The following is a 27,016-nucleotide window of genomic DNA, read 5'->3' on the forward strand; positions in this document are numbered from 1 at the left end:
ACACACATACTCACTCTCTCTCTCTCTGACAGAATGCAACAGTACAATCTCCACAGGTGCAAATCACTAGAGCACTACTCTTATGCCTTTTAAAAGAGGCATAATGGAAGAGCAACTGCGCAGCCCTAGGAGCAGTGGCGTAGCGTGGGGGGTGCAGGGGAGGCTGGTCGCACCAGGCGCAACATCTGGGGGTTAGGGTTAGGGGGCACAAATCCACGGGTTAGGGGGCGCAAATTACTTGCCTTGCCCCGGGTGCTGACAACCCACGCTACGCCACTGCCTAGGAGTTGCCAGTCCAGAACCACCCGAAGACTACTTATGTGTGTCCAGTTCTCTGCTTACTTAACTTATCCACTTGTAAATTTTACAAAGGCATCCTAAGACCCAAACATGGTGCTCAGTGCTAAAGTGAATGTTCCATCAGTGCAAGGATTTCTGCTTGCGCAAAGGAACATTCTCTCCTACCCACCAGCACAACAAAAATAAATAAATCTGTTCTAGGATTTTCCTTAACCTCCTGGAACAGATTTGGGGAGAGCACAGGGGGTGCGTGGAGGGAAGAGAGGAAGGGGAAATGCTTATTATTATTGGCTGCTGTCAACCTTCATCTCTCTTTGTTTCTGGGCTCACGTTCTGCTTCATTAGCTGCTGCTTGTGAAATGGAGAGGAAATTGAGTAAGATAGCATCTCATCATGTGCCCTTTCTTTACATGGCAAATGACCCTCTTGAGAGTGTCTTGCTCAAAGAGGTGGGGAGCTTTAAACAGTATTATGTAACCCATTTAAGTCGGGACTCGGGAGCCAAATGACAGGTGGGGAGATGAATACTGGTTATGTATGGTAAATGTTCACTTTCCCAACAAATATATGTTTTTTAAACACTTGATTCTAACTTCTTTTAATTAGTATTCCTTTGAAATTACTGGGCACTTGAGGAAAAGACCCCCTGGGCAGCTTTTTTCCATCAGGAAGTGGCAGCTGGAAAGGGCTCTGCTAAAGTGTTGCCCTCACAGTTAATTGGGACTTAAGTCTTCATTTGTGCAATTAAATGCTGCATATATGCTAATAGTGTTTTTAAAGCTCTTCTATGCTTCAGGAAGCGAGTGATGAAAAAAGAAAAAGCTAGTGCTTTCTGCAACTTCCTACTGGTTAAAAGAGCAGCCCCATTCAACTTAAGGCAATATATTGGGAAATTAGCATGGAACAAGGGAGAACAGAATGAGCTTTCAGAAGTAACTGGAATCTGATTTTTATCATTCTACCCTGCTTAGCTTCCATAAGATACCACTTCAACTATTGAACTTGATCCTCTGCTTATCCTGCAGTAGTTGAACTGAGGATTAGGATCAAATTCCTGGTGGAAATAATTTGTGGATACTGGGCAGCTGAAATACTTCCAGATCTCAAGCTTGACAGTATTCTCAAGGGAATCTTTTGTTCCTGTGATTTCAACCCCCCCCCCCTTAAGAAATAAGGATAGTGAGCTACAATTATGGCAAAAGCCCACACAGAGGTGGTAAAAAACTATTTTTAAACACAGTTACATTAAATGAAAATGTAGGTGAGAAATATATTAGTTCAGAACATTTATCAATTTTCTGCCGCTTGCACTTTGATTTGCTTCACATTAATCTTTGCCAGAATAGTTTTTGGTTCTCAGTTAATTGTTTTCAGCACTTCATTGATTTTATTTAAGAACCCTGCAATACCTGAACCCAAGCCACACATTTTTATTTATATGAATGCTCACAGCAGTTTTATAACAGTTGCTTGTGTCAGTCCAAGTACTCTGGTTTCAGGTTCATCATTCCACCATGTCCTTAGATTACCTTTGGCAACCAGCTCATGAATGCTGCTGAGCTTATAAACAAAGGCCTCCTCTATGCTTCAGCCATACTAGATGCTGCCAAAAGGAGGTCCCATAGTTTCATTGAAATGTGCATGCTTTATATGCATACAGTCAAGGGTCCAGTTACTGGCACGGTCACTTAAAATAATTTCAGGAAAAGCCTATGTCCTAAGACCATGGAGAGCTTTGGCTAATCAGCATAGACAGTATAATATTGGACAAGATGGATCTCAAATATTTTAAAAGTTGAAATGTCACTTTTGTTATATTGCCCTCTATATTTAGAACTGCTTTAGTTTTCCCATTGTTGATCCTTTAGCAACTAATCAAGCCTTAGTATCTATTATCATGTTGGTTGTTCCTAAGCCGAATATCTAATGCCATTAAATAATTTCTCCTGAGGAAAAAAAAACCCTCTCTCTGATCTTGTTTTTCACCACTGAGTTGTAGCCTGAAGGCTCTGGCCTTGCAACCTCACCCATATGCCATCTCTTTGATCTCAGCCAGGTTCACCCTTCTTCTACAGCTAAATATTTATCATCAGCATTTCTGAGTTCTTTGGAGTTCAAGTTAATAAAGCTGAAGATCAATTTACATGGAGTGTGAGTTGGACAGGGATTTAGCTGACGGGATGGACACACTGCCTAATGTGTCTTGAGGTCAGGACAGTCAGCCATTTGGCCATCCTGGTGTACCTTTTCCTTCACATACATCCATGTTTAATTGACGCTAAAGGTTAGCCGTATCAGTCACTTGTAATTAGGGTTCCGAGTGAAACGTGATCATTGGAAATCCATGCAATGAAGAACAATAATTTATGGAACATGAGAATTCTCTTTCCATAATGCACTCTGTATGTGATCTGTGGGGAATAGATCTCTCTATTGCTACTAGGGATGGAAGGATCTGTCAATTTTGATTCATTCAGTTTGTAATATTTTCCATCTTAAATTTGATTCTATACATTTCTGCGCAATTTATGAATTTTCTTTTTTTTATCCTTATGAAAATTCACCAGCATTTTAGTGCGGATTTCTCCTAATAAACTCATTTTTCTACACAGCTTTAACTAACAGACACATTTTTACATGTTATTTTCATGAATATGTTTATTTTTATGTACCCTTTTACTTAATATGTACTTTTTTGTAAAGATTGGTTAATTGGAGAATTGCATTGCAAAATCTGATGGAAGTATGGATTTCAAAGAATGACTGTTTTGGTTCTCTATTATTTGCGAAAGTACAAATTTGAAAATTTCAGTTTCAAATGTAAATCTGAAACAAGTTTCTTTTTCTTCTGCTTTGATCGCCTTTTGATTTGGAGTCATATATCTTGACATTTTGCCAAATATCCATATTACTTGTATTAAAAGCTGAAATAGATCTGGTTTGAAACATCTTGCTAATAAACAATGCTTACTTCTTAAGCACTGCTGGATCAAATTCAAAATAAATACAGCAGTATTTGCCAGCCAGAATTTGTCTGGAAAAGGTTTCACTTGGCCCTCCACTTAGAATCTCTTCAAAGAATTGTTTTACTAACATGACCCTGAAATTAGGAGTCTTGTGCTCTACCAACTGAGCCATCCTCTGCTGAGTACTGTGCTCTCCAAATATATCTTCTAATTAGACTCTTCTAATACTATATGAGGCTTATTTTGTTGCTTAAAAAGGTAAAGGTGAAGGGACCATTAGGTCCAGTCGTGACCAACTCTGGGGTTGGGGCGCTCATCTCGCTTTATTGGCTGGGTACAGCTTCCGGGTCATGTGGCTAGCATGACTAAGCCGCTTCTGGAGAACCAGAGCAGCGCACGGAAACGCTGTTTACCTTCCCACCAGAGCGGTACCTATTTATCTACTTTCACTTTGACGTGCTTTCGAACTGCTATGTTGGCAGAAGCAGGGACTGAGCAATGGGAGCTCACCCCGTCGTGGGGATTCAAACCACCGACCTTCTGATCGGCAAGTCCTAGGCTCTGTAGTTTAACCCACAGTGCCACCCATGTCCCTATATTGTTGCTTAGTTCACCAATATTTTAATGGCAGATATAACTGTTCTCTGTTTGTTGTGAGAAACTGGGACATGCAGTGAACATTTCAAAATTTAATATTAGATTGAACTTTTTAATATATATAACCACTTTAATGTCTATCCTGGCTCCTGCTCCAAACACCATGACTGAGGCTCTTCTGTGTGAGTAGGAAGAAAAATTTATTCAAGGCTAGGTATGGTGCAGGTCAGGCTATAGGTACAAAGCATGAAAGGGGTGGCTAGTGAGTTGAAGAACCATATCAAGAGTCTGAGATTGGATGAAAGCTGCAAAGATGTTTTGACAAATGGCTATGTCTATCCCACCAGCTTTTAAAGGCAAGACGCAGCTCGCTCACTCATGACACTCCCCCTAAGAGTTTACTTGGAGGTGTGATTTTCGCCAAGGGACCTGGGTCTGTTCCCTAAAGCAGAGGCAGTGCTGCATTCTTGGTGGTTAAACCGAGATCAGCCCCTCGGGTTGCTCCTCCACCTGTCTAGCCTTCCCTTCTGGCTGGTCAGCATGCAACATCATCGCTAGGGAATTTCTCCAACCCATGGAAGGGGCAGGACAATGAGCCAGCACACCTGCCTCCCCTTCCCTAGTCTCCGCAGGCGAAGGGGCAGGACCTTTTTCCATCCTCTTTCTTCCCACTCTCCCGTTAAAAACTAGAAAGAAAATGTGGAAGGAGAAATGTTAACGTGTTACCTACAACACAGTGTCCGTCATTCTGTACAGTTTCTTTAGGCAAGTAGAAGGCATGCCGAAGGTGGTTTAATTCCCCGCACTCGCCTAATATAGACCCAGCCACCCACTATCTGCTTTTGAATCTCTCCCAATAATGTAACTTCTCCATGTGCATTCCAGTTCTCACTAATTAACAGTTTCACACCCAGAATTCAACACATTTTCAGCTAGGTATTTTTAAAATAACGCCTCATGTGTTAAGCACTTTCAGTAAGGAAAAGTTTGATTTTTAAAGGGCTTGTTCCCTCCGCCTCCCGCATGCAAGACAGTTTTTTCCATGCAACATTGTGCTGCATCTCTCCAATCTAAGAAGGGGAATTCAGCAGAGGAAAAGAAAGTCCAAGAGGAGAGGAAAGGACTGGGCTTGATTGTGAAAACATACATCATTAAATGGTTGCGAAAATAAAAAGGGGCAATCTCCTGAGTTCTAGGGTGGGGGAACAATTACAAATGTTGTTTCCTCCCTCCCTCCTCATGACCTTTTCAGACTGGGAGTCCTTTGGAATTCCTCTGCCAATCAGATTAGACAATACTGAATTAGTTGAGCAATGGTCTGACTCAATAGTCATAAATTTATTCTCCCTCCCAGGACTCTTCTTCAGATTTCTCTTCCAGTTGCTCCCTTGTTCTCAGTGTCTCTTCCCCCCCCCCCAATGACACAGAGAGCATGACCTGGCATGAGCAACTAGAAGGTACACCAGTGGGGACTATCAGTTGTTGAGGTCATTCCTATATTCCAGCTACTTAGGCTGGAAGGAAGTTGATCATTGACTGGGAGATTTCATTCAAGGACGACCACTTAGGCATCTCCAAAAGACAACAGGACATATTTGCAGAATTGCAGATCAAGAAATAATTGCTATCATTTAACTAGAAATATAAGACATTTCATCATAGTGGAGACAATTGTAGCATGTAAAGGTAAAGATAAGGCAAAAGACCCCTGGACAGTTAAGTCCCGTCAAATTCAACTATGGGGTGCGGTGCTCATCTCCGCTTTCAGGCAGAGGGAGCCGGCGTTTGTCCTCATACAGCTTTTCCGGGTCATGGCCAGCACGACTAAACCACTTCTGGCACACAACTCCATTCACCTTCCTGCCACAGTGGTACCTATTTATCTACTCGTGCTGGTATGCTTTCAAACTGCTAGGTTGGCAGGAGCTAGGACAAAGCAATGGGAGCTCACCCCATCGCACAAATTAGAAATGCTGACCTTCTGATTGGTGGTTTAAACCACAGCGCCACCCACGTAGCATGTAGGCCAAATCACTCTGCTGTCCAGGTGCTGAGTGGCAACTCTGAAGTCCCTGCTTTCCCTTGCCATGATTTCATCTTTAAACTGGACTTGGACTGGGTAGCCCTTCCAATAATGGACCCCTCCAAATACAAGACTGTCCTCTGACAGCCCTTCTAATGGAGAGAGGACCGCCTTCCGCAAAGTAGGGCAACTGACCACATTGCCCAGAATACTGCCCTCACCAACGTTGGTCTTGTGGATTTCTGCCAATGCACTTGAAATTAAAAATTAAAACAAATCTAGCTCTGGAGGAGGTAAACAGCACCCTCTCTGGAACCTGCTTTCTGAACCAATTGATTCACTTTGCTTCATACTGAGGCCTGTCCTGCAAGCCAATTTACTTTCATTCTCTCTCTCTCTCTCTCTCACTCACACACTCTCTCTCTCTCTCACACATACACCACTTCCTAGGAAACACTGTCATTCAGCATTTCAAGCCATTCAACCTTTTACCCACCTTTGATATTTAATCTTCTCTTCACCTTCTTGAACAAATTCAAAGGTTTGTAAAGAGTGCAAATGACATTTCAGTAGACAAACTTAGGCTATCCTTGGCTGATATAAATTAAACATGGAGGCCAAAAAGGGAAATGGTGTACTGATTGAAGACTTGACTTTTAATTTGTCCTCATCCTGCGGGTTTTTCAGACTGTACCTGCATAGCTACAATGTGAATTTTTATAACAATGGTGAATATAAACTGAAATCTGCCATCACTTTAGCTGATGTCTAGGCTGTTCCTTAAATGGTTAAAATTCTAAACTTGTGCTATAGATTAGGGAATCATCTCCTTTTTGTTCTTTCTAGATGATATCTTACCTTCCAGGGCCAATTAAAAACCATTGTGACTAGGGAACAACTGATCCCAAGTTAGCTGAGCCTATCAATGTGCATGGCGGGAATAATGTAACTATAAATTACTTACTGGTATGTTTGTGGGTAGACTGGCATCATCTACAGCAGAGAGGAGGAACCCGTGGCCTCCATGGACAACAACTCCATCATCCCATTGAACATGCTGGCTGAGGCTCATGAGGTGAATTGGAGTCACCTAGAAGGCCAGAGTTCCCCACCTTTGACCCATAGTGGAATTACTCCTAAATAAGCATGCATAGTACTGAACGCTCAGTTTGGCTCAGCCATTACCTTTTCTGCTACTTCATTGTGTGTTATAAACATCTGGAGTTCCATATCACATGAGTGATGGTTCACATCACTACTTCCAGCAGTTGATCTACCTGCTCAGAGGTGGTTGATACTGGTGTGGGGAGCAACCATGTGATTTGGGCAACCTGTGTTGATGCAGCTGTCCAGAAGTGGAAATGTGGAAATCAAACACATGGGAACAACTTTATTACAAAGTTGACATTTGTCCAGGTTGAAGTGAAGACTGACCCAAACGTGTCAATTTCACAGGTAGGGTAACTATGGGTCAGTTTTTCTGAGGCAAAGAGACTTCTACCAGGTGTCAAGTTCTTGCCCTGTCCGCAAGGTTCAAATTCTCTCTCTCTCCAGTTTGTATTTAAAGAAAAACAGATCAGTACCCCACAGGAAATGGCACAATCTTCAGCCACAGGATTTCTTTCAAGAGGAATACTAGCTCGGTTGTAGAGCACATTCTTTGCATGCAAAAAAAAAAAGTCCCAGTTCAATCCATGGTATCTCTAGGCAGGGCTGGAAAAAGGCTCTTGCCTGAAAGCTGAAGAGCTGCTGCATGTCGGTTTTGACAATGCTAAGCTAGATGGACCAATGATCTGACCTGGTGCAAGGCAGCTTCTTCCTCTTGTTTACTACTGAGCTGCCTTTTCTCATGGGAAAAAACATGGAGAAAAGACAAACAAGCAGGCTGGACAGATGGGAAAAACCCTGAAGGCTGCAAAAGGCCCAGGAGCTGCTCAGCTACACTGGTGTAGATGAAAGCCTGGCTTTTCTCATCCCTGCTGTGCAGCTCTTACTCATTCAACCATCATTGGACTTAAATCAATGACATGTTAATCAATAGGAGATCAACACAACACATTCAGCGCTAGAACAGATGTGTTCTGCTTGGCAGTACACCTAGCGGCAGGAGTTGTGTTTAAAAAAAACCTACAACAAAGGTGTTAGATCTTTGTGAAAAAGTTTGTGCTATGGGTTACATAATGGAAATGTCACATTTTGCAAGCAACCCCTCACAGCAACCTTGTTACTCTTTATTATGCAAAAAGTAAATATCTTTTCCCCCATCTGTTTCAAAGTTATGCATTTAAAGCAGCCCAAATGTTTCCAGTACTTAGCAATAGGCTTGCTTCTGAGTAGACATGCATAGGATTGTGCTGTCATTGCCTAGGATACAGTTTGGTACTTCCCAATTCTGGAAGCAGGGACACGGGTGGCGCTATGGGTTAAACCACAGAGCCTAGGGCTTGCTGATCAGAAGGTTGGCAGTTCGAATCCCCGTGACGGGGTGAGCTCCCGGTGCTCGGTCCCTGCTCCTGGCCACCTAGCAGTTCGAAAGCACATCAAGTGCAAGTAGATAAATAGATTCCGCTCCGGCGGGAAGGTAAATGGCGTTTCCGTGCGCTGCTCTGGTTCGCCAGAAGCAGCTTAGTCATGCTGGCCACATGACCCGGAAGCTGTACACCAGCCCCCTCGGCCAGTAAAGCAAGATGAGCGCCGCAACCCCAGAGTCGGTCACGACTGGACCTAATGGTCAGGGGTCCCTTTACCTTTACCTAATTCTCCAAGCAGTGAAAAATTCCAGGGCAGCTTTTCCTAGATTTCCCAGCATTGGAAGAGACTGATAGCATTTTATTTTATTTTTTGTCAATCTACAAATATACAACTAGAGCCTAGGTGTGCATGTGCACTTTGCACATCTGTTACAATCTGTTATCTCACCTCAGATCTCAAGAAAGAGGAGAGGCATCTTCAGCTCCAGGTGCTTTTTGCCTTCAGATCAGGCTCTGCTGTCTCTCTGCAAAATAGAAAATAAAAAACTAACCAAAACACTCTAACACCAGCCCCTTCCCTTTATATGCAGGGAGGGGGAGTCAAGGGATGTAGATTCTTCCACGCCTCTCCCCCATTTAAAGTGCTCAAAGAAAGATCTCTCAACTATTTCCTGACCATTAACTCCCATTGAGGAACTAGCTATCTAGGCCAGTCTCCATAACAAAGGAAGATTGTTCAGTCATATAACAGTTTTCAGCCCTTTACAAAGGCATGCCTAGGGGCAGCACTTGTCTGATGATGGTTTGTGAATGCAGCTCATCGCCATTCCCCAAGGAAGCACAAGGGCATTAGGAAGTATGGGGAAATTGAATGCCCAGTGAAGATCATCCTCTTTCCCAAGGTGTGTTCGGAATTTCTGCATATTCCAATTTTTATTTTTATGTTTAGATTTTCAGGTTTTTATTTGCCTCTTGTCATCTTGTATTTTGTTGTGCTTTTATTAGTTTTAAAATATATGTTTTGTGATTAGTTCTATTGACATTTTTTTACACAGCCCTGGAATCTTTTAATGAAGGGCAGTTAGGAAATACTTTCCAATAAATAAGTAATCTGTTCCTCCAAATCAAATATAATTTGTCCCCTTCTCTAAGCAGCCTATGCCTGATGAACTTGACTGCTAGGTGCCAATTCCCGGGGGCTGAGGCACTTTGAGCCCCCCAGTTGTTGTTTTTAGGGGGCAGCCCCCCTCAAAGTTCAGAAGGCGTTCGGCTCCACCCCCTGGCTTTTCACACATGCAACCTCAGAACGTCGCATTGGGCCCCCTCAATCATCTTGAGAAGCTGGCGCCTCTGACTGATGTGAGTTTAGCATGTTGGACCAGGCCAAAGGCCCATCAAGTCCAGCATTCTGTTCTCACAGCAGCCAACCAAACATTTGTGAAAAGCTTACAAGCAAGATCAAAAAGCAACAGTGCTCTCCTCATCTGCAGTTCTCAGAAACTGGTATTCAGAGGCATACTGCCTCAGACGGTGGAGGTAAAACAACATGACTAGTCATTATTGATAGCCTTACCCACCTCAAATTTGCCTAATCCTCTCTTAAAGCCATTCGAGTTGGTGGCCATCACTACATCTTCTGGGAGCATGTTTGCGAAGAGGTTTGCCTGTCCATAATCTACCAACATCCACTTCATTGGTTGGCCCCAAGTACTTCTCCTTAACTACTTTCTCCACACTATGTATAATATTATAAACCTCTATCACCACCACTACCCTATGCTCACCTTCTTTCTAAACTAAAAAGCCACAAGAGTTGGTTGCATTTTTCTTAACCTTTTCCAGCTCTGCAATAACCTTTCTGAGTGAGGCAACCAGAGCTTTACACAGAAATCCAAGTGTGCTGGCATCATAGATCTGTTTGATGGTGTTATGACATCAACAGTTTTATTTTCAACCCCCTCCCTAATGGCATATGTGCCTTTGGGGAACCATGGGGCTCAGACACCAATATTTGTATATAGGAGAGGTTGGGACACCTGTAGCCCTCAAGATGTGCCTGAGTTACATGTCCCATCTTCCCAAACCATCTGCCTTTTTGACTGGAACTGGCTGAATCTGGAGTCCAGAAACATCTGGAGGGTCACAGATTTCCCACCCTTGGTACATAGGCTGTAGAGCTCTGCATTGCTGGAGAATGTGAGATGATGATGATGATGATGATGATGATGACAATTGATTTATTACTTATACCCCGCCCATCTGGCCGGACCTCCCCAGCCACTCTGGGTGGCTTCCAACAGAATATTAAAAACAGGCTAAAACATCAAACATTAAAAACTTCCCTAAACAGGGCTGCCTTCAGATATCTTCTAAAAGTCAGATAGTTGTTTATTTCCTTGACATCTGGTGGGAGGGTGTTCCACCGGACGGGTGCCACTACTGAAAAGGCCCTCTACCTAGTTCCCTATAACCTCATTTCTTGCAGTGAGCGAACCACCAGAAGGCCCTCAGCGCTGATCCTCAGTGTCCAGCCAGAACGATGGAGACGTTCCTTCAGGTATACTGGGCCAAGGCCATTTAGGGCATTAAAGGTCAGCACCAACACTTTGAATTGTGCTCGGACATGTACTGGGAGCCAATGAAGATCTTTCAGGACTGGTGTGATATGGTCTCGGCGACCACTCCCAGTCACCAGTCTAGCTGCCGTATTCTGGATTAATGGTAGAGGTATTAGTACTTTATTTTTGCTATGATCACTAAAAATATCAGATTTAGCTGGTATCAGATTTATTACGGCATAAAATGTTGTGTCTAGGTCAAATACATGAAGTGAGGTTCATTCATGATAGAACTGGAGAACGTTTTTTTAAAAAATAAGCTGCCTTCATGGTATTTTAGAGCTTCTACTTTTTGCTCTTAAAATCCTGGGGTAAACATTTCAAGGGCGCATTAACATGTTATTAATGCAGCTCAATTTTAACCTAATGTGATTTTTCAAATAGACTTGTTCATACTGCGAAGAAGGTAAAAGGCATTTAGCAGATTGCAGGCACCTGTAGTAATTGATGGAGTAGTGGGATAATTTTCCTTTTCATCTCATTAATGCCTTCATGTCAAAGGTGTGTGAAGTAATCCGTTTGAACATGAGGCTGGGGTTATAACTCTTCTGGAGAACTGCATTTCTATCATGGGCCATCTGCTTATGAATGGAGTTCAGGTAAAACATACCGTAGTTTCATATAGGTGGATGAAATGTTTTCTGCAATATGCTATTTTCATTTATGTATTTTGGTGCACTCAGCTATTTTAGTTTCTACTATGACCTCCCATGGATGACATGCTTCTGTACCACCTATTAGATGATAATTGGACATGGGCCCCAAATATTTCATATAAAAACAAATTTGGATCTTCATATTGGACCCTTTCTATATCATCATCATCATCATCATCATTGCCTCTATTATCATGCACTACATATTCCCTCAGCACTTGCAAATATTTAAAATATCGTGCTTTAGCTGGGTACAATTGTTTGCCCCATACTAGACATAACTATGCTGTAGATGTGATTGTTCTGTGGGTTACTTAACCATTTGGACTGTCAAGTCAAGAGGTTCTATGGTGGTGGCACCATGGCACCTCAAAGGTCTTTACTGGTGCCTCTTAAATGCTTTCAGTAGGACATGGGTGGCGCTGGGGACGTGGGTGGCGCTGTAGTCTAAACCACAGAGCCTTGGGCTTGCCAATCAGAAGGTTGGCGGTTTGAATCCCCATGACGGGGTGAGCTCCCATTGCTCAGTCCCTGATCCTGCCAACCTAGCAGTTCGAAAGCACGTCAAAGTGCAAGTAGATCAATAGGTGGGAAGGTAAATGGTGGGAAGGTAAACGGCGTCACTATTAGTATACAAAGCACTCAACAGTTACATATTCAGGAGGAATGGGGAGCCTTGCACCTGTAGTGTGATGCTGGTGTCACTCATCTTGGTGATTATTGAGAGATGTGTCCCCCCATCCCTGCAAAGTAACTATGCAAACATTTCCATGAGAATCCAGAGGATAGTCTGGAATGCAATATAACATCACAACTTTGCATGTACAGAACATGCAAATTGGTTCAGGCTTCATACACAGGAGTTGGGTCACCGATTAATAGACCTCAACAGCTACAGGCTGGCCACAAATTGAACACTGCTGTGTTCTGGGTAAGCAATGCTAAGAAAGTAAGGCAAAGCATTACAATGATACAGAGGCTTAACTGGCTCCACGTCTCCCACTATCCACACTTAGTTCCTATTCCTTAAATGGCAGCTTTCAATTGGATACTGCAGTCCAAAATTGTGACATGTGCTATTTCAGTTTTTTCTTAGTTCTTTACTTACCAGTGTTGGCAGTTTTGTATTTAAAAGGCTTCAGAAATCAAGAACACCAATCCAGCTTCTGTAACTTTCCTGGAAAGTAAAAGCATGTTTTTAGCCAGTCAGTCAGTATACACCCTGTTGCCACACACCCACAGTTAACTTTTCTTATTGACTTTTATCTTTCTTCAAGAAAAGCTTTGTGGATTGATGCCTGAGTAATTGTGGCATTTATTGGCCTGGCATATTGTTAAGTTTGTGGCTAATGAATAGAAATGTAGAGCTGATCATTGTGAATCTTTCAAAGTGGTCAGCACAACAGCCTGGGGTCTGCAGCGATTATTACACTCAAGGAAATAAGCCTGCACAGTATTGATTTTCTGGAGAAGGGTTGTGGCTGGTTTTTTCAAACATGGCTATGCAATGCATTAGACAGGGAAGCAGATTTTTCATGGGCTGCTATTACCAAGCAGTATTGGATAGCTTTACATAATGCCATTCTACCAAGAGGCAAACACACTGAAGAAACTGTAATTTTTTTAGAATGGTCTGTAATTATACTAGCTTTCATCTAATTGCTTTGTGGGGGGAAAAGTATGGTTGATCTTATTTAACTATAAATCAGGTTTTTTAAAATCATAATTAGCATTCAGTTTTGAGGTCACACAAAGACCCTTTATCATGTTTTAAGATAATCAAATCTCAAGTGCTCTTCCAAGAAAAATTGTATTTCAGTACACATGCTTTGATCACTATAATTTCCTTCGTATTTTTTTTCAAGCTAAATTGTAAATTTTGATTTTCTTTCATACCATGTTTTTGTTTCATGCACATAGCAAACCCAGCACCTCCTGATGTTAGGCAAATAGTACTTTTCAAGCTGGTTTCCTAGGAAACAAATATAAGTGGCAATAGTGCACCATTCATTAATACATCGAACAGCTAAATAATAATTCAGATTTATTCCTGTCTTGCCCTATCCTGAACTGAGGGCAGTGAATACAGTTTTAAATGATAAAAATGTGGCAGAGGTTTCACAATAGAAGCTGACCATGTTCATGGGATGAAGGGAGAGGGGAAAGAGGGCAAATGTACACAAAACATACATTATAATATTGATCTTAACAAAACAAAAATGAAACTATGGGGAACAGGTGACTTTTCTGAGGGAAGGGCGCTGTACATGGGATACCACTCAATCCATCCACCAGCAGGTCTATCTTAAAATGGTGGCTGTGGATGTTTAGTTTGGTTTTGCTTCCTTATTTGATTGTTTTTATAAATGTTTATATTGCTTATTTTGCTCATCAATGATAAATGCTCAATGACAATTTTAAACATTAACAAGTAGAATTTGCAATTTATGTGAATGAGTGTATGTGATCATTAATTGCTACTGATAATTAAAAAACCCATTTCTAACTGCTCAGGTAAATAAATCCCTCCAGAAAGAGATGTGTGAGATTTGTGAGTTGCCAGGCAAAAGTGTTCCTTTATAACCATGCCTTTGGCTGATTAAACAACCTATGGACTTTAAATGTTTTTGTGGTACAAACGATTATTGGTTACTGTTGTTGTTGTGGTGGTGGTGCGTTTTGTGTTCTTATTTTGTATTTCTATGCTGTAAACCACCCTGTGATCTTTGGATGAAGGTTGGTATAGAAATTTAGTAAAATAAATAAGTAAATTGTGATGTTTTTCCATTGACATAGGTAAGAACGGGAAACCATGTTTCAAGAATTACAATTGCCAGTCTGCTCTGACAGGTAAGCTTTTCTGCCAAGCCTGGTTGCCAAATCATGGTAAACCATCTCTGTATCATGTAACCTTGGACTTCCAGTCCCTTGCTATTTTCCATCTTATTAAGGAGAGGATACCTATACATCTTTATGACACGTAATGAGTCTTTCTGAGGAACTTTAACGCTAGACAGCAGAGCTGGTTCGAATTAATAGGATACTTCATGGTATCTGATTTTCCCATCCTCCTAAATATTTGTACCTTAAATGCAGGAACCGATAGCCACAGCCACTGCTTGTGATATCGGGCACTCCCCCTTTAAGAAGAATTAAAGGAATTCATTACATGAGGGTTTTTGTGTGTTTTTTTAAATACTGTTCCAAATAAAATACAATAACACAAAAGATTTGGAGTGGCCATTGCTAAAGTTATGCTTAACTATGATAGATGCGAACAAGGAGCTGACATGATTTCTCTCCACTTACTAATGCGTTAATTACATTTAAGCTGGATCTTAGCTTTCATTAAACACTCATCTTCTTATTTGCTGCAGGGCAGTTCTCTTGAACTGCCATGTCAGTATTTCAATGGTTTGTTTTTCTACTTAAATGTGCTCTCTCCTTCTCTCTCCCCACCACTGCCTTGGTACCTTTGTACAGCTACATTGTACACACACACAAAAGAGTTGCACCATAGGTCCACTGACAAAATTTGAACAATCATTTCTTTGCAGTAGTTGGACTTTTTTTCAGTGGGGGGTATATTGCACCCAATCAGCTTATTATCATCTCCTTGTGCTCCACTGAAGAAGAGACACTATCTTAGAAACCTTTCCACTTGGATGCTCTGTTAGTCCCCCTATGACCAGCCAAAGAAATGATATTCTGATGCTGATGCTGCATTCTCCAGCGATACATGTCATCTGTATATCTCTTTTTTCACATCTATATAATCACCTCCTGACAGAAATTCCTCATGACAGGAGGCAAAGAAGCAGCAGCTACAATTAATTTTATCAAACTGAAATATTTGTCTTTAAAGAAAATAGGAGTTCACTCTTCATCATGGTTGGCCTCAGCAGTGGGGCGGAGGGGGGAGGGATGCTTGAAGTGAATTTTGTATGCTGAATTTTGAATGGAAGAAAGAACTACCCTCAGAAGTCAGTAGGAACATTTACTGTTTTACCATAGCGGGGGTTGAGCACCACTGTGTCAACACCCACCCCCAAAAACCTCAAAGCTAAAGCGAAGAGTTCCTGCTCTAACTCAGTTCTCATTTATTGTGAAACATTTCAAACATAACCCTGCCTGTTATCATTATTATTCTATTTATTGTATAACTTTTTTGTCTGTTTCCCATCTTATTTTCTAAGGGAACACAAGGAAGCTAACAGGTTAAATAACAATACAATACAGTATAAAACAAATTACCTTCAAATCATCTATCATCCAGGTGCTCATTTAATGATAGCATGTAGTACAATACACCCCAAGGATGAATTATTTTGAGAGAGTGTGCTTAAGGGGAGGGGGGACGAGCATCATCCATGCTATGATAGTTTCCATTTGCAAGGAAGAAACTAAGATATATGGACTGTGCTGAGCATCCCTCCAGAGGAGTGGCTGTTTCAAGTAACAGTAACAGACCACTACTTCTGCAGTGTAGAAAAAATCAGCTACATTTAGTATGAAATGCATGAAGTTATACAAACTCTTATTCATAGTTTTACAAAGTGCACACATTTAATGATGTGTATTGTAAAGGGTACTAAAATATTAACAGAGTAGAAAATCCATTTGGAGGCACTTTAGAGGGGCATTTAGCACATACTTTTTCCAGCTTGTGACAGGAAAGGTTTGTCAATAGAATGTACTAGGAATTCATAAACAAGCTCAGGGCCTCATCCAAAGCTGCACTTGACATGAGAAATGGTGGCAGATACTCCCCTGGGTTGCATGGATGCAATCATGGCCTCTATTGGCTGATGCAAACAGATAACATCACTGCTGTGAGCCAGCATCTGTCCTATCATTGCCAGGTGGTAACAAACTGTGGGTGCCATCGGATATGGAATGGCCGTTTAAGATGTTTGTTGTGTTTTATTCATTGTAATAGCTCATGTACATTGCAAAGCAGGACAGAGAACCAGAATTTTTTTAAAAAAATCAATATCCATGACGGAAATTAGTTTACGGTTACGGTAATTTTGTATTTTTGTATTTTAAGGTCTCTGGGGAAACCTGGGATTCCATCAATTTGCCAAACAAGAAAGCAAGCAATTTTGTATCAATTAATGTAGAATGATATAAAACATATTAAAATATGTCACTTTGGTGTGGGTGCGTGGGTGTTATTAACAATTATTCTTATACTTTAAAAAATAAAAACAAGAAGTTAAAAAACGCAGATCTGTCTTGCTGACCTTCAAGTGAATTTTGCATAACCTTCAACAGAATTCTGCTTGAATCAGTTAGAAATTGTTGAAAGTGCGTCTCAGGTGAACAAAGTTGTTGCCTTTTTTGAACCTAGGAGTTGTATCACAGGAAAAATTCATCACTGTGATTCTAAGGCAAGTGTGAGATGCATAGCTGTCAACTTTCAGATTTGAAAATAAGGGATCAGCAGCCTCACCTGTCCCGGGGACAGTCTACGGGATATCTAACAATCTGGGATAGCAGCGGGAAGCAGCGAGAAACGGTGCTGGAATAAGGGAATTTCCTACAAAAAAAGGGAAGGTTGACAGCTATGGTGAGATGTCTGACTTATTCTCCAGATCAGGTCTCTTTCATTTAAACTATGCCATCTTTCTACCTAAAATCTCCAGCTCAGCCCATCACCAGCCTGGTGCCTTCCAGATTTTTGGGACTACAGTTCTCATCAGCCCCAGCCAGTTGAGTGGTAGTCCAAAACATCTGGTGTGAAAACAAATTTGGAAATACAATGTGAGAATGTGGAGAGCAGGGATGAGTGAGCTAGTTTTGTCTCCCTTGCATTGCTATTTCTGTCTCCAATGAGTTGCGCAGACAACTGTCTGAAGTGGGGATTCTATGTCAGATACCTGGAGCTTCCATGAGCAGAAGCGGCTGCCTGCTTCAGAAAGTCTCCCTCCAACTTGTAGAGGGTGAATAAAGTCTATTTTGGAGTCTTGTAACCGTGAAACAGATTTGTGGAGACACCCACCTGCCAATCACCTGCTGTAACATTTTTTGATGCCAGATTCTCCACCACCTCTGGGGTTTTTTTTAGCTGTACCCATTTAATATAACAAACTCTAACACTTGGCTTCACTCTCATAGGACTCTTCCCAATGTCTCCATTATCAGATTTGCTTTGAGCTCTATTGCCCTGACTTGTCTCCACCATCAAGCTTTCCCTCCATACCAGAAATGTTTAGTTCTAGAGTTAGCAATCCTAGTTTCGGAAACGACTCAAACAAATAAGAAAAACTCTCTAATATAAGAAAACAAAACCAACACCCCACAATTCAATCAAGCACATTAATCAACGTGAATAGAATTCTAACTATAATTTCTTAATTGGGATGATGCATTGTGACACAATGTATTCCATTCATGCTTTTCCATTAACTTCCACGCGACCTATTTCTCTACCTTGTGACAGGTTCGTATTTTGCTGTGAACCTAAGAGGATGCATTGCAGTTTGTTTTCCAATCTTCACGGATGAGAGCTTCATTAGAAGACTCTTTTCTCATTAACCACTGAAATAATTTATGTGCAGGGGGATGTGTTTTCCCCTTCTTGTCTTCCTTTGTTTTCCTGCCTTCTCTAGGTATTTGAAGAACTGTATCTTTGGAAAGCAAGGAAGGGACATGTAGTTTTTGGTCCTCAAAGTCAATTTAATATGACAAAGCATGAAAAAAAGAACAGTACGGTTTTACTTCCACCTTCTGGGTTGTTGAAAGGTGACAGCGGGCCCTCTCATATAATATGCATGTTGGATATGCCATGTCCCAAGTGTCAAAATTCTGCCTTAGAGGTGAGCCTGACTCCACATGGTCACACCTGATTGGTGTTGCTGTTTGGGAAATCTAGTGCAGCAGTGCGCAGAATGAAATAGCCTGGCAAAGCTGCTGGTTGTAAAGACAAAGCAAACTTAAACTTCATTAAGGCAAACAAAGCCATTTGAAGTGTAGGTTTTATACTTGGCCAAGCTAGAGCCAAGAAGTGAACACTAGCACATGCTAACTCGGACTAACTTGGAAAAGAAGCAGGAAATAGGAAATAGTTAAATAATACAGACAATTTTGGCTCAGAACTTATCTTCCCTTTTTAATAATTATGGCCTAACGTATTTATGTGCAAGATTTTGGGTTTGTTTGTTTGTTTTAATATTTAAAATTTTTAAATATTATTAAAGGTGCAAGCATTTTTGAGTTGCACTGCATACTGCCATTTCTTGTTGCTTCAGGAAAACAGTGCCTGACAGACCATTTCGGAGGGAAGATTGTTGCTTAGCGTTCAGCACAGTAAGAGTGCCTAGCAAATTTTAATGCTGAGTGTGAGGATAGTTTCCATGAAGATGCAGCCAGCAAGAAAAAGATTGAAGTCAGTGAATTTCTGATAAATGTGACAGAAAAATTGACAGACTGCTTTAGGTCCCTATTGATCTGCTCTTTATTGAAATAAATTGAGCTAGATACTAACTGCTTTTGAATCGGTTTCCAGCAATTCTCACTTTTCCTGCTCCCATTTCTTAAGACGTTTAGGCGAAGGTGAAAGATGTGGACTGGGTACATGTAATGACTGTTTAAAGATGAGGAGGGGGTTCTATATAGCATAATTGCTTCCATGTTCATATTGATTTATGTGCTTTCGTGCCCTACTGTAACAGGGGCTATAACTAAACCTAAGCATACGTAACTGAAACAACCACATATTGCTTCCCTATTTATACCTTCTGCCCCTCCTCCCCTTCCTCTGTTTCCTTTACGCTGAATTTTAAATGGTAAACTTCTCTGAGTAAGAACCTGCCCTCTTAAATGGTAACTCACTGATTGATTGATTGATTGATTGATTGATTGATTGTATGTGCATACACACAAAATGACAAAATACTACCCCACAGATTGCCAGGAAAAAATATTTTAGCTCTTGATGAGGCAGCAGAAGTGGTGGGCATTGATAATCCCTTGCCAGCAGAGTAGACCAATTTAGCTTTTGTTGCTTATCACTGATGCCAAGTCATTGATCAGCCTTATAGAATTGCCCTTGTATACCTTGTTGTCTAACCATTAATACCATTACATTTGCCCCAACTTTTCCGAGCAGTGAGAAGCTTGCAGAGCTGAAAGTGAATTATTTGCCACTTTCTCTATGTCTCACTGAAACCTGCCCCCCTTTCACAAATAGAGAAAGAACTAGATTAGCGGGGTGAGGAAAGGATATGCAACCTGCCCACCTAAGAACTTAAATAAGACCATAATTAAGAAGAGGCCTGCTGAGTCAGACCAAAGACCCATCTAGTTCAGCACCCTGTTTTCACAGTGCCACAAGAAGGACCTGAGTGCAACAGCACTCTCCCCATTTGTGATTCCCAGCATACTGTCTCTGACACTGAAGGCGGAACACAGCCACCGTCTCTACCGGCCGTTGATAACCTTATCCTCTAGTAATTTGTCTCTTCTTCTTCTAAACCTGTCCAAGTTGCTAGTCATCACTACGTCTCGTGGGAGCGAACTATGCCTGGTAAGTGCCTTCTTTTGCCTGCCCTGAACCTACCGCCATTTAGCTTCACTGAATGGCCTCAAGTTCTAGTACTATAACAGAGGGAGGAAAACTGCCTATCAAGTCTGTCCACTTCCCTGACTGTATTTTCCAACCCAGATCGTTCCAGAGTGATCCTGCATGAGCCCTTGTGGAAAAACACCTGAATGGTGTTGGAAATGCATGGGTGCCAACATGACTGAAATATTGGGAAGCCCAGGTGTGCCCTGCACAATTGATCACATGGCACAGCACACACATACCATCTGAATGACAATGCCCATCAACTTGAGGGGGGCAAATATTTTATGGGGGGGGCAAAGGGACCTTGAGCCCTAGGAGTTGGCTTCTATGCCTGAGATAGGGGGTTCACAATGAAGAGAAAAGCCTACAGAGCCCCAGCTAACCTCTTCAGAGAAGGCATGAAGGGTCCTTACCTCTTTCAGCAGAGTTTAGGACCCGACTCATTATAGGGATCCTCCAGGGAGCTATAAGTATAGGTGTAGAGGGATTTCTCAACAATACTAATACTTGACCACGTTCCCCATCACTTCCTGCCACTCAGCACTGGACCATCTTGCTTCTGATCTCTCACCATGGCAGCACCTCTTGACCAAGCTATTGGCATGCTGGTTGTCATCTTCCACAAATACGCCAGCAAGGATGGGGATAAGAACACCCTAAGCAAGAAGGAGTTGAAGGAGCTGATACAGAAGGAGCCATTGAAACTGCAGGAAGCAGAGATACAGGCATTAATGAAAGATCTGGACCGCAATGGGGACCAAGTGGTGAACTTCCAGGAATACAGTTACAGATAGGTAGCCGTGTTGGTCTGCCATAGTCAAAATAAAAAAATTCCTTCCAGTAGCACCTTAAAGACCAACTAAGTTAGTTCTTGGTATGAGCTTTCGTGTGCATGCACACGAAAGCTCATACCAAGAACTAACTTAGTTGGTCTTTAAGGTGCTACTGGAAGGAATTCCAGGAATACGTCACTTTCCTGGGTGCCCTGGCAATGATTTACAATGAAGCTTTGAGTTCGTAAATGTACACCCCGGTGGGGTGAGGTGTCGTGGTTCGGGATTATACCTCTGTGGGCGGTTTCACGTCCAATAAAATTTAAGTTTTGTAAAAAAAAATATACAGTATATATACTAATACCTTCTTGGGGATCCCCTAAGCCTCCACCTTATCACCTTCCTTGCCTTTGCTCCAGTGCTGGTTAGTGACCAGGCTCCCAAAATCTGGATTTCTGCTGATGGCTCTCCTTCCTTCCTGTCCTCTTCTTCTTCTGATGAACTGTTCCTGCAATGTCCCCTTTGCTGCTTTCTATGCCCACCAGCACCTCTCCTCTTTATGCAGTCACGAGTGACAGGTTACATGTCCAGAATCTGCTGCAAAACTCCACTTCCAGGCTGTTCACATCCACTGCCTTCATACATCCCTATCTGTACAGTTCTAATTATTGGGTTGGAGGTTCCAGTGCAAATTGAAGAAAGAAGCATTTTGTGGATATAAAGAACTGCAAGTCTCACTAGGAATAGAGTACTACTGATGGATTGATTCAATTTTCTAGTACATTTTAATCATTACGTTGGCAGGATTATAAAGTGCCTACTAGGTGACACCCATGGGGTTGACACGGTACCCATTATGCTGACAAATTATTTTTGTAGGTAAAGAATTATTGAAGACTAGAGTAAGGTTCCTTTACAATATCAAAAGCCTTTGTCCAACACAGTTACTTACACTGAACAATTTCCTGTGTGAAAGCTGCAGGAAATGAGAATTACTTTGGAACCTACAAAGTATTGAAATTAATTTGTAATCAGGACAGCACTTACCTCTTAGTTTCTAAAGCCAGGACACAGCATTTACTTTCTATGCAGGACACAGCATTTACTTTCTTCTAGGGGAAGTACAACACAGCTGAAAAATATTTGTCTGCTCAGAAGCAAGCCTCACTGAGTACAATGGGATTTACTCTTAGGAGAGTGCAGTGTAAGGTAGAAATCCTTAGCTACCTGGGAGAACAGGTGAGAGACCACAGGGTGCTGTGGGCCTCCCTTTCTGCTGTCTGAGAAGTTGCTGCTGCTGCTGCTGCTGCTGGAAGTCTGTCTTGCGTGGCAATGAAAATCTCCACCATCATTGCTGTTCCAATGGTGGTGGTTCTCCAATGGCAGTGTGGCCAGGAACAGGCACATCAGGAAAGGCAATAGATCCATAGGATCCTATGCACACTCATTCCCCTCAGACACCCCTCCCCAAAGCTCTAAACCAATGGGAGCCCTGAAATTGTCATATATCATACTTCAGGGGGTGGGAGAGACATCAAAAGGTAAACTGATCACAGACAAGTACTTCCCACCTATCCAAACTGCTGTGAGCTGGCAGGGCTCTGGAGGTGGTGGCAGTGGCTGTAATGTGGAGCTCCCACCACCATAGATAGGATCGCTCTGTCAACCTGTCTGCCACATCACACTTTGCTCTCTGTAGCATTTAGAATTAGCTACCTTTTTTATACTACCTGCTGAAGAGTTCTGTATGGCCTAAAGATGATGCAAATAAATAAATAAATGCTTTGCTTTTCAGAGACCAAAACAGCAATTGAACGTTATACCAAACAGAATTAAGAGGAGATCCTCTGCAGAATAGATTGGTCATGCCCATATCATTTTGGATTTCAACTGTATCCACTATCATTCATCTAAGTATTATCGCAAGTATATGGAAATGCAAACACATTGCACAGGCAGAGAGGGTAAATCTCATTTGATAGAGCCTGTGAATATGAATTATTCAGTGCTGCTGTTGTGTAGCTATCCCACTTCTGTGTAACAAACCCTGCATTAGCACAGAGTTATATTTGGGGCAGGTTTTTAGGAACACAACTGTTTTCTGTACAGTGCTATCTTTTCATGGAAAAGGCTAGAACTTAAAGTGAAACAATACCAAAGCAAAGCTGCAGGCTGGTGCAGATGGTCCAGCCCAAAGGCAAATCTATTTGCAACAAAGCACCAAGCAGAATTTTTATTAATTGCTGCCAACACAATAATACCCTCTGTTGGAATGTCAAAGAATATGAGTTACTTTTTGGGTGGTTAAATATACATGGGCTTCTGGACCAGAGGTGGCATGCCAGTTCACTGGTTCAATGCAGCGAAACAGAAAGAGGCATTCTTATGAAATCCATTCCAGTTACAGATTGTTTTTCTGGTCCTATAATTTACTTTCAGTACAGAATTCTAAAATGTCTGTTTATATTGGCATACCCATATGCACAGTATACGAGTCTGTTCGCAGAGTATGGGGACAATCCAAGTCCTGCAATGGGAAGGGGCTTACAGTTCTGTTCAGTTGTGGAGGCAGCTCTTTCCTGTTAATGCAAAACACACAAAACATTATCCACTTCCCTAATGACTAGATGACCTGCTCCTGAATACACAGACCTCTTCATGTACTTCAGAACAAAAGCACCCTATAGATCTCTCTATCTGGCCCTCAGGACTCCTCCTCCTTAGCCATACACTCCTCTCCCAAGGCCATACCTCTCCCTAGCCCTACTTTGCACTCCCTGAGTGTTTTTGCCTGGCTGGAATGTGTCCTTGAATACCAATAATGCCTCTTGCTTGCCAGGAAAAGGACAGAGAAGTATGTGTGAGTATGTCTAAAACCAGCTTACTGTACACTTTTGCCACTGGCCCTGCCCAACACAGCCATGTGGCCCCCAGAAGGGTTTGCCATTGCTGCTATAAATGCTATGCAGAAACAAGTACCACTAAATTCAGTGGAACTGACGCAACGTAAGCATGCATTAGACTGCAGTATTAATCATTTTATGAGGACATTAGTAGATAATTCCCCTTTTCCCACTATGCCCGCCCCCCCAATTCAAAACTTACCTGTACTCTTCTGTTTGCCTTTTGACTACATACTTATGCAAATCCGTTGGCCCATATGTAGAGACCATGATGAGCTGCATTAAACATGACCCTTTCTCAATTGACAGCCCCATCTGCTCAACCTCAGCTCATACATGTTTATGAGTGCCTGGGGAAACCCAGCCAGATGGGCGGGGTATAAATAATAAAATTATTATTATTATTTATTCTCTCTCTCTCTCTCCAGTAGTCTTCAGGTAGAAGACACAGAACTAAGGTCACACCGACCCTACAACATTATTGTTTTTCATGCTCTGGAATTGTCCAATAATGTTTCAGGAACATGTATATAACAAAGTTTAAAATGGTTACCTAATGCTTCTTTTTGCACACTGAGCCTCTAATCAGCTCGGCAGGAAACCACAGTGTATATTTGGAGTCAGTTTTCCTGTCAAACAAAGGGAGGGAAGGCAAACATGCATGAACCCATCTCTCTTGACTGCATTTAATGCCTGTGCTTAGTCATTCTGAACAATTACTGCCTCTTGTGACAAGCCGCAAAAAGAAAGAGTGTGATTCAGCCACATTACCATGCCTCTTCAGTGAGGGTGCCAAAATGAGAATCAATTTTGTCCTGTTGTGTGTGATTCCCTCCCTATAGCTGTGTAAATAACATCCAGGCTACAGAAGTTGTGTAAATAAATGTACACCATTTAAGAATCCAATTGAGCCCCCCTTGTAACCTCGGCTGGGGAACTGGATCTGTCCCACGGGCAAGATCCTTATCCAAAAGTTCCAAGTTCATAAGTTTATTGTTCTGGCCAAATGCCATGACAAACTTGTACTAGGCAATAGACATAGTACAGAACATCAATCCATAACATATAAAGACATAATATAAAAAATACACTGCCAAGTTCCTGAGGATTAAAACAGTTTCCCTTGTGCATCTTTGACAGCTCCAATTCTAGTATTATTTTGCCTTTCTAAAATCCAATTTGCCAACATCCATGATGCAAGAGAGAGAAGTTACCAGAGACACCAACAAACTCAAATCCAGCTTGATTTCAGATTAAACCCCTGAATTTCTCTATGAAAACAAACAGACATTTCCTCTTTTGAATTGCAGCCCCTCCCCTGCTGGCACCAGTCCATCTACCTTCCTTGGTGCTCTTTTTTATTTCAGTTCATTTTGTAATTCCAAAACTATGCAAACGTTGTAACAAACCAAACCAAACCAAAATGCATGCGACCACTCATTCCCATTAGATGGCATTCACATTTCCAATGAATTTTGTATCACTCCGCACCTAAATTCTCAGCCCTACTGAAATGAAGCCTCCTGTAGGTTTCCCTGCATTTGAGCACCCAAAAACATCTGTCTACACAGTCTGCAGACATACTAGTTTTCTACTACTTTATGTTATTATTATTTTTAGATATCCCTTCAGCAAAACATGTAGGGCAGTGTATAATGAAGATATAAAATCACATATAAACAGACAATAGAGCAGAGCAGCAGCTGGTAAATTCAGCACTAAACTTTAGCAAAGCAGATAAAAATATCCTGTGTTACCTCTTGAAACATGGGCAAATAAGACAGAAAAGCAGGCACCCAGAAAGCCTCCCTGGGGTAGGTAATTCAAAAATGAAACTATCAAATTGTTAATATTCTGCCCCCCCTCCCCCAAGAATCATAGGAATTCTTGAGGGCCTTGATTTTTCTCTTAAAGGTCTGTAGCCCCAGCCACAGAACTACAGTTTTCAGGGTTCTCTGGGAAACCAGTTCGCTTAAGTCTATAATATATCCTATGTCAAATATTTTGTACCTGGGAAAATACCATTGGCATTGTGATTGTTGTGCCACGTTTGAAGCCACAAGTGTCACAGATACTCAGGCAACCCTGTGCCAATTATTTACATGTTCAAAAGAATCCATGTGGAGCATACCATACTAGATCTAACAGCAAAGTACAGAATTGCAGTGCTTATGTACTAGTCTTGCAGGCAGCTGAGGTAACATGCAGGTCAGCTTACTGAGGAATGTAGGAAAATGTTTAGGCGGAAGTCAGGGCTGGTGCCAGATTTCCAGCAGCCCTAAGCAGAGTGCCACTGAAGGGCCAAGACACATACCCATAGCAACAACTGCCCAGTGTTATTTCTTCTTGTGTTGCTCCTGCAACAGAAAAACCACTCACCACCCTCTCTGCCTATAGATTCCATAGGTCTACAGGCTGAAGCATTGCATTTTGAGTCAATTAAGATGGCATGAAGTCACTGCGGGTTGGAGTTGAACTGTGCTTCCATTCAAAAGCAGAGCTGCTGTTCTGCTGAAATAGTCATCGGCGAGGGTGGGGGTGCAGCGGGGACAGCAGTGTGTGACAGCGTGAATGTGTCGGGCTTCTACTGGGCTCCTGGGGCCCTCAGCTAGTGCCCAACCTGACCCATTGGTGCCCACTAGTGCCCACTGGTGTTGGGCTTGCCTGTAGTCTCCACCTGACAGTTCTTGCTCTCTATTCCAAAAGAAAGGATGCCACTGCCAGAGGCACCAAGGCACATTTGAGCTAGATTGCCTTTTTTAGGCCAGAGCACCAGACCTCTATTCTTTGAACAGGCTAAGTCAGAAGCATATAGGCACAATTTAGCTCCATTACAATCCGTCGATGTTCCTCCTTTGATTTCAGTCAGATTGCCCCCTTGTTTTGGCCTCCTGTAAAAGCACAAATCCCATTTTGGTTGAAATATGATCCTGCTGGGTTTAAAAAATAATCACCGTAATTTAAAAACAACAGCACAACAACCCCTAGTTCCAACCTAATGGAATTTCTAAAGGGCCAAAACATTTTCCCTTCGCCCAGAATAATAGCAGCCTCTGCTGTGCTATAATAGCCTGATGCTACTTCTGAAGTATCAATGTAATTGAATCAAATGTGTTTTCAGCAAGGAAAGTGAAGTA

General features: G+C 41.9%; 1 long non-coding RNA gene across 2 annotated transcripts; it reads right to left on the reverse strand.

Moving 5' to 3' along the window:
* Nucleotides 1-3,979: 3,979 nt before the first annotated feature.
* LOC310714466 lies at nt 3,980-25,355 on the reverse strand. 2 transcript variants are annotated; one of them, XR_014529804.1, is made up of 6 exons: nt 24,433-25,355; nt 23,452-23,555; nt 12,740-12,808; nt 8,806-8,881; nt 6,383-6,574; nt 3,980-4,549 (listed from the first exon to the last, which is right to left on the reverse strand). It is a non-coding gene; the product is annotated as an uncharacterized lncRNA (long non-coding RNA). The 2 variants fall into 2 exon arrangements; XR_014529805.1 differs by lacking the exons at nt 23,452-23,555; nt 24,433-25,355 and having other exon boundaries at nt 3,984-4,549; nt 12,740-13,283.
* Nucleotides 25,356-27,016: the final 1,661 nt, after the last annotated feature.

This window comes from Podarcis liolepis (genome assembly GCF_965112155.1).
Source record: "Podarcis liolepis genome assembly, chromosome: 8".
NCBI classification, from domain to species: Eukaryota; Metazoa; Chordata; class Lepidosauria; order Squamata; family Lacertidae; genus Podarcis; species Podarcis liolepis.